Source organism: Mustela erminea, chromosome 2, assembly GCF_009829155.1.
Source record: "Mustela erminea isolate mMusErm1 chromosome 2, mMusErm1.Pri, whole genome shotgun sequence".
NCBI lineage: Eukaryota > Metazoa > Chordata > Mammalia > Carnivora > Mustelidae > Mustela > Mustela erminea.
In genome coordinates, this window is record NC_045615.1 from 53617788 (window position 1) to 53636905 (window position 19118).

General features: G+C 39.9%; 1 protein-coding gene across 5 annotated transcripts in view; it reads left to right on the top strand.

The window, feature by feature from the left end:
- The first annotated feature begins 13785 nt into the window (after positions 1-13785).
- Positions 13786-19118, top strand: part of BMPR1B (bone morphogenetic protein receptor type 1B) — a 395494-nt gene continuing 390161 nt past the window's right edge. For all 5 annotated transcript variants that reach the window (XM_032332935.1, XM_032332934.1, XM_032332938.1 and 2 more), the window contains exon 1: positions 13786-14543. The gene's annotated coding sequence lies outside the window, so the exon portion shown is untranslated. The remainder of the gene's footprint in view (positions 14544-19118) is intronic.

Sequence of the window (19118 nt, forward strand, 5' to 3'; positions counted from 1 at the left end):
ATCACTTCCTCATCAAACAAGTTCTTCCTCCACTTTTACTGTTTCACAAAAATGATTTCATGATCCACTCAATGTCTTAAGCTAGAAGCTTGAAAGTAATCCATCATGCCTTTCTTTCCTCTGTTTCCATATTAATAATTTACCAAGTTTTGTCATTTGATACATGTGTCATGTAACTTGATTTGGTGTTGACATTTTTTCAGTTTCAAATTTTTATTTTAAGTATTTTTGATACATACTACTGTGTAGGTTTAAAGTATACAGCAGGTTGATCTGATCGATTTAGATAATGTGATATGACTGCCCTTGAAGCATTTGCAAACAACCCATGTCGCATAATTGGCATGTCTTTCTTGGTGGTAGGAATAGTTAAGATCTAGTCTCTTAGCAAGTTTGATGTTTATAATATAATATTGTTGACTGTAATTACTGTACTGTTCATGAGCTCTCTAGGACTTATCTACTAGTTGCAAGTTTATACCCTAGAAGAGCACCTCTCCTATTCCCCTCCCTCATCTGAGTCCCTGGTAACCACCATTTCATTGTTTTTTATGGGTTCAGCTTTTTTAGATTCTACATACAAGTGATCTCATATGGTAGAAATCTTGCCATTTGTGACAACATTAATGGACCTTGGGGATATTATGTTAGTAAATAAGCCGGAGAAAGACACTTCTAGTTTCTTAGTGGTTCTTGAATCTGTCCACTGACCTCCAATCCCAGTGTCACTACCTTAATTAAGACCACCAATATCTCAAACTCTGACTCCTGTACCAGACTTCTAAGTGTCTCTTTGTTCTCTTCCAATCTGTATTACAAATCTCACTCTGACTGAATGTTCTGAAGCAAGTCTGGTCATGTCACTTCCTCATGAAAAATCTTTTACTGACTTTTACTTACCTCAAAGTAAAGTATAAACTCCTTAAGATAACTATTATTTAGGGAGCATACATTATTTCCTCAAGAAAACCCCATAAAAGCAGCTATTATTATAAACTATTATAAACCAAAATCATCCTTTTTAAAGATAAACTGGGGTGTGGAGAGGTTATATAACATGTCCAATGTACTAGGGAAATAGAGCCACTGTGAGTTACGGGATAAGGGATTTATTATAATACATATATATACATAATTATGAGATATTGGAAAGGGAGATCATAAAGGAGAAACTGGAAGATCAGAGGAATCACGACCTACTGAATAAGAAAAGCCAAGCACACCTAGCTGTCCAGGTGAGGCTGTGAGGGTGGCTGGCAGATAAGTGTGTGGAGGTATTGTTGTGAGTCTGTAGTCAAGACAGGTAGTACTGGAGTAATGGTGGCTGCTTTACTTCCATCTACTAAATCTTGTACAATTTCCTTATCTGGCTAATGCTAATAGAACAATCTAGGGAAAGAGAATATGAAATATGACTCTCAGATTAACCAAGTTGCTAATAGAATGATTCATTACACCTAAAGACATCAAGACATAGCTTGTGAGTGCCCAAACCAGGATCTGAACCTGAACAGCCTGCCTCGCATTCTATAGTGGTCGACCTTACTATGCCTTCATGATTTGGTTTCTGATTACTTTGCTTACCTCTGCTTTCTGGATTCCTGTGCTGCATAGCTCTACCTCAGCCATCCTGCACTCACTCTTGTGTTCTGGTCCTAAGCTGATTTCTCTGGCATTTTGCACGTGCACTAGAACATTCTGCCTTCCCTCGCTCTTTGTCTGGCTGAGTGTTATTTACCTTTTGGTCTCAGCTAAGTTGTCACTGCCTCCAGAACGACTTCCTTATCCTCTAAAGACTGGTTTAAGTACTCTTTGTGTGATAGGATCTGATGTTGGATGCTATCTTAGAACTCAACACGCACTCTCTATCAGGGCAGAAGCCTGTTTGTCTTGCTCACTGCTGTATAACTAACACCTAGCACAGTGGCTAATAGATCATAAATAGCCACAATGCTTAGTAATTTGTTTTAACTTCCTCTTGGGATTGTAAACTCATCGGAGACAGCAATTTTGTCTTGCCTAATGCCTCCTCCGTATATAGCATAATGTCTATTTACGTAAGATGTACTGAATTAAATGAGGCCAAGAATAATTGAGAAAAGCTTAACATTTAGATAATCAATTGAATATTTTCCTTATCTGGTAAATTAGGTAGACAAAGACCTTGTGAGAATTAACTTGGAAATGAATGTTTCTTAGCTTCATTCATTAGCCGCCTTAATCACTCGGCTCTGTTCATCTCCTCAGGCACAGTTACTAAGTAAATTTGTCCCATGAAATTTTAGGTTATTTTTTTCTGATTTTAGTGACAGCACAGTAAAATGGCAACTTCTTTAAGAGATTCAGAGGTAAAGCCAATACTAAGAGATGTGAATAAATGATCATTATTAGAGAATGAGAAAAACACTGTGACTTCCCTTAAAAATTCTTGCTGATTATCCTGTTGGGCTTGATTACTGGGAGAGCTGTCTTTAACAGTTCTGCTTGCTCATGAATTCTGATAAAGTCCAGGGAATGAAGTAATTATGGTGCTCATTCAGAAGGAGGCTGTATTCCAGATGTAGTGCATAGCAAGGTAGAGTTACTAATGTGTTTTCTATGAAAATACACTGGTTTCAATAGGAAAACCAAAGTGAAAGAATATGCTATACATTAAAGTGGATCCTAAATCTTATAAATCCCTTTGAGAAAAAAAACATGGGGGAGGAAATTACATGAACTAGAATATGATCTAGTAAAAGATATGTAATGTATACTTAACAGCTGTACTGGCATGCCACAGGTGAGGGATATGAACATTTTTTAAATAGAAAATCAATAGTATCAGCCACCAAAGCTAAACATGAGAAGATAATCCTTTGAGAGATAAAGGAGAAAGTTGTAAATGATTCGCATGTCACGAAGTTTTACTGATTTTAGCAAAAATGTTAGTTAATACATGCAACTGAAAGTGTTAATTAGCAAATTAATGAAGCGGGGTTCTGTTTACATTCTTTGATGATGAATAATTATTTGTTAGTACAGGATTTTCTTTCTTCATGTGCGTCAATACATTCAAGTGTTGGCTGAGCCCCGATGAAAGACGAGATGTTTATAATATGCACACAAGTGTGGAAGTTCAAATGCAGAACTTTTTGTTTAAACAAATGATTATGGTTGAAGTAGGAGTGTAAACAGGGCGATAATTCATGACACATCAGTTCGTTTTCCTGCTGCGGTCATTAGTTTTTCACCTTCATAGTAACACCCGTATGACTGCAACGAAATAGCCCGTGACTAAAGGATTTGGTTAGACCTTGCTTTACAAGAAAACAAAAACAGGTAAGATGTTATGGAAGGCCTGTGAATTGCTGCTTGATGAGTTCCCTATACTTACAGAGCTAAGTTGCTAGGCTTTGGGAGGTCAGCTGTCCCAACCTTCTTTCACTTCCAAATATGTTATATTTATATTGACATATTCTAGTTCTACATGACATGATTACTCAGACAAAGGATCTAAATAATATCCTGGGAGTTAACGTTAAGAAAATGGAAATCGTGGTATCAGCTGTTCCATCTGCCACTATATTACGACCTAGAGTCTACGTATAGAATGTGGTTGACTACAATCCAGCCTGGTCATAGATAGAAATGAATGATGCTTTTTAATAACTGAGCAGCACTTGGGAATCTTCAGTTCAGAACTCGATTCACTCATGGGTACACCAAGATAAAGCCTTCAAACTGTTATTCATTAATTGTTAGGTAAAGCAGTAATAGGATGGCAAGGAATTCTGAGGTTCATGGGCTTTTGGTGTAGAAGATGGTAAAGCTTGTAGGTGTGTGGATTACTAACCTTGCCAGTTCCCCATGAGCACCACACACATACACTATTCTATCACACTCCAAAGGGGACGCCATCCCAGTGAGTAAAGGTCATTGAAACAACAGCGATAGCCAGAAAAACAATATCTTTGTTGCTATCTTAGACACTGTGATATTAATTTTATGTATATTATACACTTCTCACTTTTCAAAAGTAGGAGTTCTAAACACAAAATTGTTACGGGGGCACCTGGGTGGCTCAGTGAGTTTAGCGTGGGCCTTCCGCTCAGGTCATGATCCCAGAGTCCTAGGATCAAGTCCCGCGTGGGGCTCCCTGCTCAGCAGGGAGCCTGCTTCTCCCTCTCCCTCTGCCTGCCTTTCTGCCTACTTGTACTCTCTCTATCTCTGTCAAATAAATAAATAAAATCTTTTTAAAAATTGTTAGGTTGCTAAATGTAAAAATACAATTATCAATAATTTTGAAATCGAGTGGCAGATAGAATGATAACTCACGTGAAATGTTCTATGGAACGATTCGAAAGTGATTGAAAGCCCTCCCTGTCGTTAACTTTTTGGTCAGTTGCCTCCATTGTTTTCCCTTCAAGAGAATACAGTGACGTGGGCAGCATGAGGCAACAACTTTGTTAACGAGGGTTCAAATGTAAAAGTTGCCGTTCTCCAAGTGGATTTCTCGCTGCCCAGAGAAGATTCTTCATGCTTGACCAGTGTCCTACGGCCTGTTAGCAGCATTCAAAATACTGCCTCTGGTTTCTGGATCATGTACACAGTAGACTCTAGTCACCAATGTACCAGGCTTCTTGTTAGCTTTGAGACTTCTCTCTCTTAACAGGGCGGATACTTGGAATCTGAAGAATGATCTGCCCCTATTTCAGGACCCATGTTGGAGTGGCCACATGGTTTAATTTCTTTTATTTCTTAATTCTGACATCTATTTCTAATACATATAGTTCAGAAAAGCATAGTATGAGTCAAAATGGGATGAAAAATCATACGATTTACCTATGCATTAAACAGGCATTAATATCAATCAATACACTACGAGTGCGCTTACTGCTGGGGAAACAACAAAAAAATGCAAATATGTGGGGCACCTGGGTGGCTCAGTGGGTTAAGCCTCTGCCTTTGGCTCAGGTCATGATCTCAGGGTCCTGGGACTGAGCTGCACTGGGCTCTGCTCAATGGGGAGCCTGCTTCCCCCTCTCTCTCTGCCTGCCTCTCCACCTGCTTGTGATGTCTGTCTGTCAAATAAATAAATAAAATATTTTTTAAAAATATGAATATGTAGTTTCAACTTAAAGACTTTTAGCAGCAAACAGAGGAGAAAGATTAAATAGAAACTTAAAATTCAATATAATTTCAATGTCTTAAAACCTTCAACAGAAAGAAAGGGAGATGCTAAGTTAAAATATTTCCTCACTCCTTGTTAATACTGGAATTTCAATCAAGCATAAACATTTATCTTTAACATCAAGTGATATTGAAAGTCCACTGTGGTGTCTGAGCAATAGCTTTGTCATTAACATTTCAGACTTTGGCATTAGGTACATAGGTAGAGGCAATGGAGTGACTTTAAGGCAGTGAAGCAAATGGTAGAGTATCTTTAGTTTTTAACTGTTTACCTTTTTTTTGCTTCACAAAGAACAACCGTCTAAGGTAAGTTCATGGTTCTAGAAAGATCTGTTACAGAGAAAAGAACAAAATGATGAATTCGGTTAGAAGTACCTAAGTTAATTCATGCATTAGCTTACACTTTTAACTATAGCTAAACATATGGTAGTATTTAGAAGATCTAGGGGGATGTCCTGGTGAAGAATGTGAGCTAATATCCTGGGCTTAAATATCTACTTCTTCATGTACTAGCTGGGTACTTCAGCAGGTTAATTAATGTCTTGAAACCTCATTTTTTTTTTCATTTGTAAAATGATGGTATTAATGATTAAATTAATCCATGATTTAATTAGATTCCAAAATAAATGCTATGGTACCTGGTACATAGTAAGCAATGAGCAATTAACAGCCATCCTTTCTAGTGTTTTATTGTTCTTGTGACTTCAGTTCACTCTAAATTTTGTTCAATTTTATTTATAATGGGTGTATGTGTGAGAAGAATCAATCTCTCCTTATTTTGCTTTAAGAGCACTTGGTAGGTGAAACAATAATGCTATAAAACTGATACAGAGGGATGCCTGGGTGGCTCAGTTGGTTGAGTGTCTGCCTTCAGCTCAGGTCCTGATCTGGGATCCTGGGATTGAGGACCGGGCTCTTTGCTCAGTGAGGATCCTGTTTCTTCCTCTCCCTCCCTGTTCCCCCTCCTTGTGCTTATGCATGCCACCCCTTTCTCTATGGGTGTGTGTGTCAAATAAATAAATGAAATCCTTGAAAAAGTAAAATAAAATTGATACACAGAGTCACATTACATTATTCATTCATTCATTCATTCCTTGTAACTTTAGTAAATCCTTTGTAAGCACCAGGTGCTTGATTATCGACTTTGTGTTTTTGTTCTCAAGAAGCTTTCTTTGCATCAGAAAATATCTTGAAATACTCTGTATTCAGATATAGGATGCCCTGAAAATCTGACCAGTAATATTAGCAGTATACAATTGATGATCCTTTTCTACCATTTAAAGATGACAGTTGCTATCGACTAGTTCGTGGCTACCCCCCGCATCCCTTACCCCAAATTCATGCATTGACATCCTGACCCCTCAAGTGATAGTATCAAACCATTGGGCCTTTAGGAGATATTTAGGTCATGAATGGGATCAGCACCCTCACAGGGGGACGAAGTAATCAGAGCTTGCTTTTTCTGCTATGTGAGGAAAGAATGAGCAATCAGTCATCTGCAACCAGAAATGGATCATGCTGGCATTCTGATCACTCCTAGCCTCTAGAAGTATGAGAAATAAATGTATTCTTTAAACTACCCAATCTGTGGTATTTTTGTTAGGACAGACCTCGTGGACCAAGATAATAGCCTTTGAAATTCATGAGCCAGTTACAGAAGCAATTTTACCCCTGAGACAGGAACTCCCTTTACCCCCTGAGACAGTAACTCCCATGCCTGATTGAACGTCTGTCTTTCTGGACCTTACCTAACTCATACCCAACTGAAATTCTATTCAAGTTGGTCTGGCCATTTTGCACTAGGCCTTGCTCTCTCTGACCTGATAGTAAATAAACTTGTGTGGTTTATTCCTTCATTAAAAATTTTTTTCCTCATTTTCATTTCTTTGTTTTTATAAATTTTTTAAAAATTTTTTATTTTTTATAAACATATATTTTTATCCCCAGGGGTACAGGTCTGTGAATCGCCAGGTTTACACACTTCACAGCACTCACCAAAGCACATACCTTCCCCAATGTCCATAACCCCACCCCCCTTCTCCCAACCCCCCTGCCCCCAGCAACCCTCAGTTTGTTTTGTGAGATTAAGAGTCACTTATGGTTTGTCTCCCTCCCAATCCCATCTTGTTTCAGCCTATACATCGTATTTGTAGGATATTAATTGTTGTTTTTAGAATGGTCAATACAGTTAGGAATTTAGTTTAGGAATTTGGTTCTCAAATTTTCCTCATGATTCTAACATAATGGTGAGGTTTTATATGTGTATCCTCCGGCAGCAAAGATATATAGAGCACCTATTATGTGCTGGGCACTGTGGTGTGTATTAAGAATATTAAAAATTATAGAACAGAGTGGTAATGCAGAAGTGTGGGAAGGAGTGACTAATATGCTTGGAGAAATAAAATATTTTATGAAAGAAGAGACATTTGACTAGGGTCTAGAAGATGAATTTCAGATGATGAAGGGATATTGGTCAGGGGGCCAGATGGTACACTAGCCAGGAGAAATTGTCAGGATGTTTGGCAAGCAGTCTGTTGGTCTGGAGTATTTGGCAGATAGGCTGGAAAGGGATGTCAAGGCCAGATTATCATGGGCCTCTTAGGTTCCACTGGGATGCATGAACTTATTTTGTAGGCAAATGAGAACCTTACCATTTTTTAAGCAGATGAGTTATAATTAGATCTTCAACATTTCATGTATTCTGACTTACTATATAAATATCCAGCTCAATTTAATGAATAACATTACTTAACAAAATCACAAATCCGATCTCTGTGTTAAATAATTTTGCTGGCATAAGGGAAAAATATATTTTAGAATGCAATTTCTTGATCTTTTGCTGCCTCATTCCTGCTATTTTTTTGTTGTTGTTGTTACTTGGAGGACTTGTTTTCTCTTTTGGTTCTTTCCTCCTTAGACTTCAATTCTGTTCTCTCCTTTCCATTAATAGTAGCATGAAATTTGCAGGATTTGTTGAATATTGCCAAGGAGGGCTGTGGCTTTATCCTGCAATATTCCCCAGAGATCATCAATTTGGCTATTTTGTAGTATAGAAATTTATATAGCTTTCAATGTTATAATATTAATATTTTCACAATATTGTTTCAATACATATGATATTTTTGTAATTAGAAATGTCAAGAAGAAATTCTTAAAATGTCTTCTTTTAGTTATAGTCAATATTATTTCTAGCATTAACAGTGTTAAATCTTTATGATTTATATAAGGCACAATCTCTGAATTCATGGAACAGAAGTTAAATTCTTTTTCTCCGCTAGCTTAAAGCAGTTCTATAATTTAAAAATATATGATGGAAAGAAATGGCTTTTGCTAAGAGTCAAAACTGATTTTTTTTTTCAGGTAGTTTAATTGAGGATTTGTTCTTTATTAAGTTTTCTGTTCTTTTTCCTAGTAAAGAGAAAAATAGTTGCTGTATATTTCCTGCTGAGGCACACACTGTAAATATACCGTGAGTCAGGAAAACAGAGAAAAGTTCCAAGGTTGGCAAATCATTTTAGAAGGAAAAAGTCATCAGGACCATGAGACTCCAAAGAAACAGATGTAAGAATTGCTTTTTATAAGTTGTGTTGCAAAATTTTTTCCTAATTTTCCAGTTTTAGAAAATATGTAGGTGTATGGATCAGGATGGCTCAGAAAAAGAGATGCTTGGACTTTAGAAATTTAGGGGAAAAAATGTTAAATAATGAAGTGAAATGACATTGCCTTCAACTCTGATTTCAAAGGGATTAATTTATGACAGAACCTGGATATTTTGGCAGCAAATAAATAGGTAGATATTAATATCTGCGTAAAATCTGTTTTTATTAAGAAAAACTGGAATACGGATGCCTGGGTGTCTCAGTCGGTTATGTGTCTGCCTTTGGCTCAGGTCATGAACCCAGGGTCCTAGGATAGAGCTTCCTGTGGGGCTCCCTGCTCAACAGGGAGTCTGCTTCTCCTCCGGACCTCCACTTGTCCTCTCTCACTCTCTCTCTCTGACAAATAAATAAAATAAAATCTTAAAAAAAAAAAAAAAAGAAAAAGAAAAACTAGAACACTGTTGACAGTACAATAAAGCAAAATCATTTTAACATTTTTACTTCAGATTTTTTTCATGGTTTGTTCCCATTTCCGTTGAGGAATTCTGTTTTTCTTGAACTTTCATATTGAACAAAATTAATTTGTTATTGAACTAGAATCTGTGTTATTTTTTCCTGTTTACAATCAGAGTTGTTTTGTGTAAAACGGAGAACCCCAGAAAATGGAGTAGAAGTTTTAGGCCATGACTTTGGGAGTAATTTGAAGTGTATTTTAATTGTGAGATCATGACTGACATGTTATATACCAAAGCGATTTGCTAGAAATATATTAATTTGCATTTGTTTATTAAACTTATTTAATTATACATATTAATATTTACATTCAAAGAAATTATGTTAATGTTGATATTGGTGTTAAAATTTTGAATTATTCAAATTAACTATGTTAAATATAGATTCAGAAAGCAGGAAGGGGTCTTGAGAGATTTTTGGTCTGTCCTCTCACCCACTGTAGGAACACCTTCCATAATAGCCAATCTTACTTCTGCTTGAATTCTTGTGATGGGAATACTTGTGATGGGAATCCACTATGCAACATTAAAAAAAAAAAAAAATCTGATTTTTGAGCGAAACTCACCCTTTTCTATCTCATAAAAGTGGTTGTGTTTTAAAGAAAAAGCAGTTGGGGGCGTAGTAAAAGATAGGGAAAGGATTCTCAGGGAATTCACAACTTGGCAGAGGGCCTAGCCAAGGATACTCTGCTGACCAGAGAGGGAAATTTTAAAAGCCAAGGACCCTATTGCTTCTCATGATCCTGGCATCACCAGATTTCCCCCCAGCTGCTACCTTTCCAAGGAGCTGAGGAAACCACATAACAAAATATGAAGGACTCAAATATTTTGCCTTTTCATACTTTCTAGGATTGGGCTCATAGATTAGATTCAATTGGGCTCATAGATTAGATTCAATTTTTTTTTTTTTTTTAAGATTTACTTATTTTAGAGAGAGGGAAGGAGGGGAGGAGGAGGGAGAGAGAATTCTGATGCAAGGCTCAATCTCAGGACCCTGAGATCATGACCTGGGCAGAAATCAAGAGTCACCTGCTTAACCTGCTGAGCCACCCAGCTGACCCTAGATTCAAAATCTTTAGGTATTTTTGTCTAGTGTCAGTTTATTGAGTACTTAAAAATGTTCTTACTCCTATAGAGTAGTTTGATATCCTGAAGAAGGCTGAGGTCTATAGCCATACTTGCCTCTTCTACTTCACAGCATGGCCTTGAACTTGTTACCTAACTTCTTTGTTCTTCAGTTTCCTCATCCATAAAATGGGAATAACATAGTACCTACTTTATTATGAGACCTCAGTATGTTAATATGTATGAAGTACGTAGTAGTGTGCCTAGCACATGGTGATCGCTCAGTATGGCTTTTGTTAGAGAAGCTACATATTCACCGATACTTCTACATTCTTATATTAACAAGTGAGGATTTAAGTATTCCAGTTGTTGAGAGATTTAATCTATTTTTTTGATTATGCAGAGGTAACACATTAGCAGTGGGTCAAAAGAAGCCACAGCTGTATGAATTGCAGAGAAAAAGATTTCTTGCTTCTGCTGAAATATTTCTTTAATCTGATTCTCAAAATATCTCAAAAATGAGACATTTTATTCCACATTTAGAGAAAAGCAATTTAAAAGCACATGCTCTAGAATGTTACTTAACATAGTATACATTAATTAATGACAATAAATTAATGGTTAACAGATCCTTTGGAGTTTTGAAAGAGGGGAGATGGAAAAGGGAAAGATGTGGGAGTAAGGATGTCAAAGAAGAGGAAACAGTTGGAGAAGGGAAGCTGAAAACATAGAAGTAAGCTCATTGTATTGTATTACTTTGTTCCTCAGGTCTGTCCTATTTAGCTGCATATAAATTCCCCAAGTAGTCTGAGTCTAGTAGAGCTGGGCAAATGTCTTCCTTCATGGGGAGGTAAACCTGTGAATTCTTTGAGAGTCCTCGCCTTTGCTGTCCTGGTGTTCTCTCCTGAGATACCTGGAAATTTTATATGATTTAGTTTCACAATTAGATAAAAAAAGAAATTGTGTTTTTGTTCAAATTTGTCATTCCACCCAAGTGGAAACCCTCCCTCCTCTTCTTTTCCATAGCATCCTCTACACTGTGGTCGGTCTTTCTTTCTTTCTTTTTTTTAGATTTTATTTATTTCTTTGGCGGAGATCACAAGTAGGCAGAGAGGCAGGCAGAGAGAGAGAGAAGAAAACAAGCTCCCCATCAAGCAGAGCCCAATGTGGGTCTTAATCCCAGGACCCTAGGATCATGACCTGAGCGAAAGGCAAAGGCTTTAACCCACTGAGCCACCCAGGTACTCCTGTCTCTCTTGCTTTTAAAAGCACCATCATCCCAGGCTGCAACACAGGGTATCAGCTTTTACAACTCTATCTGAACTGTCTTTCAGGTCTGCTACTGACCTTGGTAGCCATGTCACTGTCTTGGTTCAGATCGTCACTCTTTACATAAGAGACCCCCTAACCTGTTTTGTGCTTCCATTTCTCCCACTCTAGGTACCTCTAAATGATCTTCTGAAAATTCCATTCCATCACTAACTCTTTACTATAAGTATCTCTAATGCTTCCCTATCACCAAACAAGGAAGTATCTATTTCATTACCATTTCTGACAAGGTCATTCCTGAACCCTCCTTAGCCTGAGATTCATCTCCTGTACCTTCTCCTCATGACTTCAGTAGGAGCACTGAGCTACCAGCTGTTCCCTAAACGCACTATGCTTTTTTTCACACTGTTCCCTCTGCTTTAAGTGCTTTTTCTCTTTTCAACTGTCTTTTTGTCTCTACAGATCCGTCGGGACCCTGATAAGATGCGACCACTCTATATAAGAGAGAGAGAGAGAGAGAGAGAGTATATATAATATATATATGGTCTCTTCTGTGAGTTTCAAGAAGGAATGGACAGGATTTGAATCTCAAACACCAGTCTGTGGCATGCCATAGGTGCTCAATAAATGTTGATTGTTGAATGGCTTATACCTCAGATTCCCCATCCCGTGCCTGTTTAAATGCTACTTTCTAAGGCTCACTTCAAACACAGTTTCCTTGATGGTGCTCTCTCTGATTCTCTCCTGCCCAGAGTGGTTTTTTCCTTTAAGGTAAAACTATAGAAATTTCTTTATTCCTGTTGATTTGGACTTTTTTCATATCTTATAATTTTAAAATATCTACTTATTTATAAGTCAACTGAAATAGAATTTGCATCTTCCCTATCCAGAGATGCCTGTATTCCCAGGATCACTGTCTTACGTCCAATAGATGCTTAAGATATTTGTTGAATAGAGGTAAGCCAAGGAAAGCCAATCCTTAGCACAACTTCTGAAAAGATACATATACCCGAACACTGTCTGCTCTCATAATGTCTGATATTTCATTGCCATTTTTGAGGACAGAAATTCTAAGAGAAAAAAAAAAAACTTTGCCAAATAAAAGTGTCAGTAATTCAAACAATACAGGGGATTGATTAAATGAGATTTCTTTTCTGTTGAAACCTGGTTAATATCAGTAGGGAGAAGATAGGAAATAGGACTGAGGACAAGGAGTAAAAGAATTTTGGATCAGAGAGAACTTGAGATGAGCGTCAATTGAAGGGGCACCAGGGACCCTATTATGAAGGTTGAGTAAGGAAGGCAAAATGATGCCTGTGACAAATGGTGCCTGTTTTGAACATTTTCTCATATTACCTTAAACAGAACTTTCTCCTTCCCATCCAGCACCAGGCACCAGAATTCAGTTTTGTCCTAACAATATCATGGTTCCGGTACATTATAGAGCAAATATACTTTGTTGGGGATCCTAACATTTCTTTGGGGGAAATGTGCCACATTTCAAAAGCTCATCAACAAATGACTAGAGTGCCCCCTGTTCCTCAGTGGGAGCTTTGAAAATACATTTATACACAATAGAATTATTGATAAGTTCAGAGGATTATATTTAATGCCTAACATTAAAAAAAGTAATGGGAATAATTTTAGAAAAAGGAGGAGTTGAAAGAAAACTGGTTGCCAAGAATTTAATAGGGTATAGAGACAGAGGTGAAGACAATTGGAAAGAAGCTAGGTCAGAGTGCAATTGTATCGAGTTATTTAAATCACACATTTGGTGACTAGAGAGGAGTTATCAGTTTATTTAGAAAAATTTTCAAAAAAAAAAAAAAGGAAATTCTGAGAATGGGCAGCTGAAAGGCATCGGGAAGAAAAAAAAAAAAAAAAAAAGAAGAAGAAGAAGCCAAGAGATAGCTCCGTGGGAGACAGAGTTGGCAATACAGCTGATTTTAGAAAGTTAACTCTCCTCAAATCTCCTGAAAGACTGCAGACTAGCTTAATTTGTATTTACTTCCTTAGAAAATATTTCAACCCTGAAAGTTTTAGCAAGGAGACCACAAAGTAAAGAGATGACATACTTTTCCAAAACACACACTACTAATTGTAAAATTTCATCAAATATAAACGGAAGACGTTTTTATTTTGTATTTTATTTTACCAGTTTCAAAATCTTTGAGGAAAGGAAATATTTCATTTCCTTAGGTGGTCTAGGTGTACGTTTCAGAGTTGCTAAACGCCCGCCCAGAAAAGCAGACATAATTCGATGTGTACATGTGTTTTTTACGAGGTGCGTCAGCATTTATCAACTTCTCAAAAGTGTCAATGGCCCTGAGAAGTTTAAATCCACGGCACTGGATTATCTTGGGGAGCCCCTGTCAAGTCTCGATGTACAGTAATTCCACGAAACTTCATTCTTCAAACCGTAGCTTCCTTTTTTTGGGGGGGGGGGACCTCCTTCTTATCCACGACCACGCAGGCATGGAGCAGTGCGCGGCAGTGATGCTCGCGCCGCGGGCGCAGCTCGGCAGTCCCCTTCCGTCCAGCGCTGTGGAAAGGCGTGAAGGGCGCCGCTCCCCGAGTCCGCTCACCACTCCTCACACACGCAGCGGAGCTGGGGCAGCTCCAAGCGTCGAGAAGTGTAATCCCTCCGCTAAGTACTTGGCTCTCAGTCTCCAATCACTAGTGGGAGCTGGAGAGGGCAAGTGAAGGGAAAAAAAAAAAAAAAAAAGATCCAGAGGCAGCCGAGGAGCGAGAGGGGAAAAAAAAAAGTCCCGCGGCGGCGGCAGAGCGGCCGCGGCTGCCAGAAGTTGACGGTGTGGCCCGGCGCGGGGCGCGGAGTTGGCGTGGGGCCCGCGCGGGGCGCCCGGACAGTTCGGGGGCCTCGGGGACAGCGGCGCTCAGGACGCTGGTGGCCGGAGCTCAGCGGCGGGTAAGGCGCGGGCGGGCTGGCGCGCGGGGCTCCGTACCGGCGAGCGAGCGGGAGGCAGCCGAGGCGGCGTGGGCAGAGGGGCGGCGCGCGGAGCCGGTGGCGGTGCCCCGGGCGGGACCCGGCGCGCGGGGAGAGAAGAACGAGCCGCGCGGGCGCGGGGCGGCGGCGGCGGGGGGAGCGGGTCGGGAGGTGGCTCCCGGGCTTTGTGCGCGAGCGACGCTGCCGGGACCCCGAAACCTCGTGCCGGTGCCGGTCACGAGCTGGGGGCAGAGGCGGCCGCGGGCGGGACACGTGCTCCGCAGTTGGGGAAGGAGGGACGGGTTGAGGCGGGGAGTCGGGACCCGCGTCCCCGGGGTGGGCTTGGGAGGGCGAGCGACAGGCAGCTCCGGAATGGGGATGAAGTGGGAGGGGGCCCGGCGGCGGGGCGGCAGTTCGGGCGGGCACCCAGCTCTGCGGAGCCACCTGCCTCGGAAGCCTCCGGAAACTGGGCTGTGCGGCGGGAGAAAGTGCGGAGCGGAGGGCTGCGGGGTCTCGGGCTTGGGCGTGCGTTTCTGCCGCGACTGCGAGTCGCTTTCCCTCTATTACTGTCTCTGCTACGTTCTCAAGTGTTTCTGTCTTTCCCTCGTTTTTCTCCCATTCCCTGTTTGTCTCTTTCCCACTCCCCACCTCCTCTGTTTCTCCCTCGGTCTCTCTCTCTCTCTGTGTGTGTCTCCCTCTCCCCACCCCCTTCTCTGTCCCACGTCCCTGCCTCTCGGTCTCCTTATCTTCTTCCCTCTCTGTCCCCTACACTCTTTCAGTGACTCTTTTTTGCAGGCTGACTTTGTGCTGCTTGTCTCACTGTACCTACCTCCGCGTCTGTCTGTCTGTCTCTCTCTCGCTGTCAGTGCCCATCAGTCTACTCGTGACCGTGTCTGTCGGGGCTCCATATTTCTGTCTGTCCCTTGCAGTGTTAGGGTTTCAGACAGAGAAGATCCTCCGGAAGTTGTCCAGTGTGGTGTCTTATTCCTTTTGAGCTGCACCACTCCAGCTGGATTCTGGATCCTTCGTATTTGTTTTCCAGAGAATGGGAACTCTGTGGTTTCCTTGAATTATTAGGAATTGCTCTTTTCTTAGTCACCTTTCCACCAAGGTGAGGTCAGTGACTGAACAGCCACAGAGGTGCCAGTGAAAGAAAACAGAAGAAGAGAGCGGCTTAATTGCCTCCAATGTATAAAGAGAATGTACCAAACGTATTTGCAGTGAAGCAGAACAACCTGAGAAATGTTTCTGAATTGTGGAAAGAAATAGAAAAGCCGCCAATAATGAGAGGAGTCAGCTGTAAAGTAGTTGAAAATAATTTGAAAAAGTATTTATGGAAATTTCTGCTATACTAAACTGATGCCAACTAGTATCTGTGTTTCTTATGTATATTTTTAGGATCCTAGTGACAACTCTTCTAATTACTGTTTTGAGAAATTATGAGAAATGTCCTGTGTCAAGTGGGACATTTGTTTTTAAGAAAATATTCGGTCTTTGTGCTCTTATACCTCTTTACACTCCAGTGATCAAGAAGAATTATTTTTAACTGCAAAGAAAATAGAAGAGGATTTGTCCATAATTTTAAGACATGAGATATTCCAGAGATCAATAATTTTTTTTTGGAAAACTTTCACTATAAGGACGTTTTGAGGGATATTACATCTTAGTGAAATATGCAAGTTATTATACACTTAGATCATTGTGTGATGCAAAAAACGGTGGTGTGCTGTAAGCAAATCATAGTAGCGATGTTTTTTATGGGAAACATAGCTGGGAAATTAATTGCTCTGATTTTCACTGTTTTCTTTAGTCATACATAATGTACCTTTGTTTTTAGCAAAATATGCCCTAGGGCTACAAAACTTGATACAGTGTGTTATTTGTCCAATCTCAAATACCATTTAGAAAACCACCTTTTCCTTTCGGTCAGGAGATATAAGTTGATATGTTCTCATTACTTATGTGCTAGGGTCTCCTGATGAATTTTAACGGCACTGATTTGGTATTTTAAATCAAAATGTTAGCTTTTGGTGAGTTAAAATCCTGATTTATGTCACTTTAGTGAATCATCACTATTTATAGGGGCTTTGCCACCTTGTCTGCCAGGTGCTGTGTCGTATTTAGCCTGGGCAGGGGTGTCTGAAATTCCCGGGTAGATTATTGTTCCTGAGTGACGTGCTGCCTCTACTCCTGGTGTGTTCATATATGTCCCTCAAAATGTTCCAGTCATTAAATAATATTTATTAAGAGGAAATTGACTTAATTTTTTCCTCATAAACTTGGAAAACCATGTGAGATGGCCTGATAAAATATTTTTATTACAGTAAATGCTGATTTCATTATGTAAAAGTGTAAGGTAACTTAGAATGTGATATCTTTTGGTATATATAGGACCTTCCAGTGTTCAGCTGAGATTTATCATCCAAATCTAAAGTTCGTTTTCACCCACTCCAACCTGGCAACTCCAGCTCCAGCCTTGCCTCATTTTTGTAAGCCTCCTCATGTCTCCTTCTCTGGCTTCTCTGTATACTTCTCTCTGTTTACCTCTGCTTGTCTTGTTACTTGCTTGACTTCCTCACTGGGCTGTCTTTTCATTGAGGTAAAATAGTGTCCCTTTTCTTTCCTTGTCTGGATTTCAAGTGCCCAGTGCAATATCTGCCGTAAGAATATGGTCAGAAAATTCTTGAAGGATGGTTTGTGTAACTTTTTTTTTTTTTTTAAGATTTTATTTATCTATTTGACAGACGGAGATCACAAGTGGGCAGAGAGGCAGGCAGAGGGGGGCTGGGTGGGGGAAGCAGGCTGCCCGCTGAGCAGAGAGCCCAATGCTGGGTTTGATCCCAGGACCCTGGTATCATGACCCGAGCAGAAAGGCAGAGGCTTTAACCCACTGAGCCACCCAGGGGCCCTTGTGTGTAACTTTTGATGCTAATTCTCTGTAGGTGCAGTAGTTCAAGGGAAACACTACAGTGTAGTAGAACAGAGCATAGACTGAGGGCTTAGAAAGCATTTCCTCACACACATTAATATTAAAGTTGAAGAGGATGAGGCCTGAACCATTTGAAAGCCTTGTTAAACAATAGACAATGAAGCCACAGTCATTTTCCTTGGACCTCCCTACTTGCCTTCTTTTACTAGAAGTAGAGAAATCTATTACCAGGAGCTAAAAATTACTATCTAAACTCTGAGGATTTCTTCTCATGCTGACCAATAAGTCATGCATGAAACGTACCATTTTGAAATAACGGGTAATCACTGGTCATACATAGTCATGGAGGTCATGTTTGTCTTCTAGAACACTGATCTCTAAATGCTTTTATGCTGAGCATAGTGTTGGGGGCTGTGTCGTTTTTAGCAGAATATTTATTTCTACCTGAAAAGAAGATTCAGATTCTCTGGAATAAATTTTCTCCTCTCTAAATTCCTGAGCATGTGTTGAATGGGGGATAGGGAGAAAAGAAAGGAAGTTTGGACCAGATTAGGGGAGCTTTTTGAAGTTTTTCTTCAGAGACCACCGGTTTAACTCCCAGAACAACTGCATATTCATCTGTTTTACATATCAGACTTCCCCGTGAGCTTTTGTTTGGGGGGGAAAAAAAAGGCTAACACAGTTTAAAAAAATCTTCAAGACCACTTACTCTTCCAATCTCCCTTCCAGTTGTTGAATTTCATAATCAAGATAATTCCTCGCTTTTAAATCCGGGTATCTGGAAGATGGTTGAGAAAGTTCTTAGGATAGAAGGAGAAGCTGATTTTGCCCGAGAGATACTAATTTCAGATTTTCATATGCTACATGTGACGTGATGGCAGAAATTGAAGTAGAAATGTTGGAATACATAGTCACCTAGAATTTTGGAGGAAGGAAGGGACAGGGCTAGAAATACTACATTTAAAAGACATTCAGTCTGAATTAAAATTGAAGAACTAAAACGTATTAGAGGTAGAGTCCGGAAAGAGAAATAAATGAAGATTTGGGAGTCTGTAAGAGGCACATTTTGTTGCTGCTGAGTATTAAGTTCCCCTATACTATTAAAGATTAAAGAAAGAGTATTATATAATGTACATCGGGCAGTAATCTGTTTTCATGATTTTTAGAGCATCTGCTTTATAGGCCAGTGAGTTTAATTGCATTAAGTCATTTCACTTAAATGTTTGAGTGCCTACTCTCTGCCTGGCATTATTATATATCTCAGGGAACTGTACCATAAGAGCCACAAGGTTCTCACTCTCCTAGAGCTTGCACTCTAGAGAGTGAAAATAACCATGAACAAGCACATGAGTAAGGTCGTTTATAATGGTGAAGATTGATAGGAAACGATGACTGGGTATTGTGACAGCTGGGGTTGTTCTTCATGTGGGGTGGTTGAGGAAGGCCTCTCTGAGGATGTCCCTGAACACCCAGAAAGCCAGCCCACTGAAAATCCCAGAGAGCTTCCTGGCAGGGGGAACATGGAAGCTGTCTCTAAAGCAGCAGCGAGTTGGGCACACACTGGTCAGTGGGATTGGATTCAGGCAAGCAGATGAGATGGTAAGAATGAGGTCAGAGGTATAACCAGG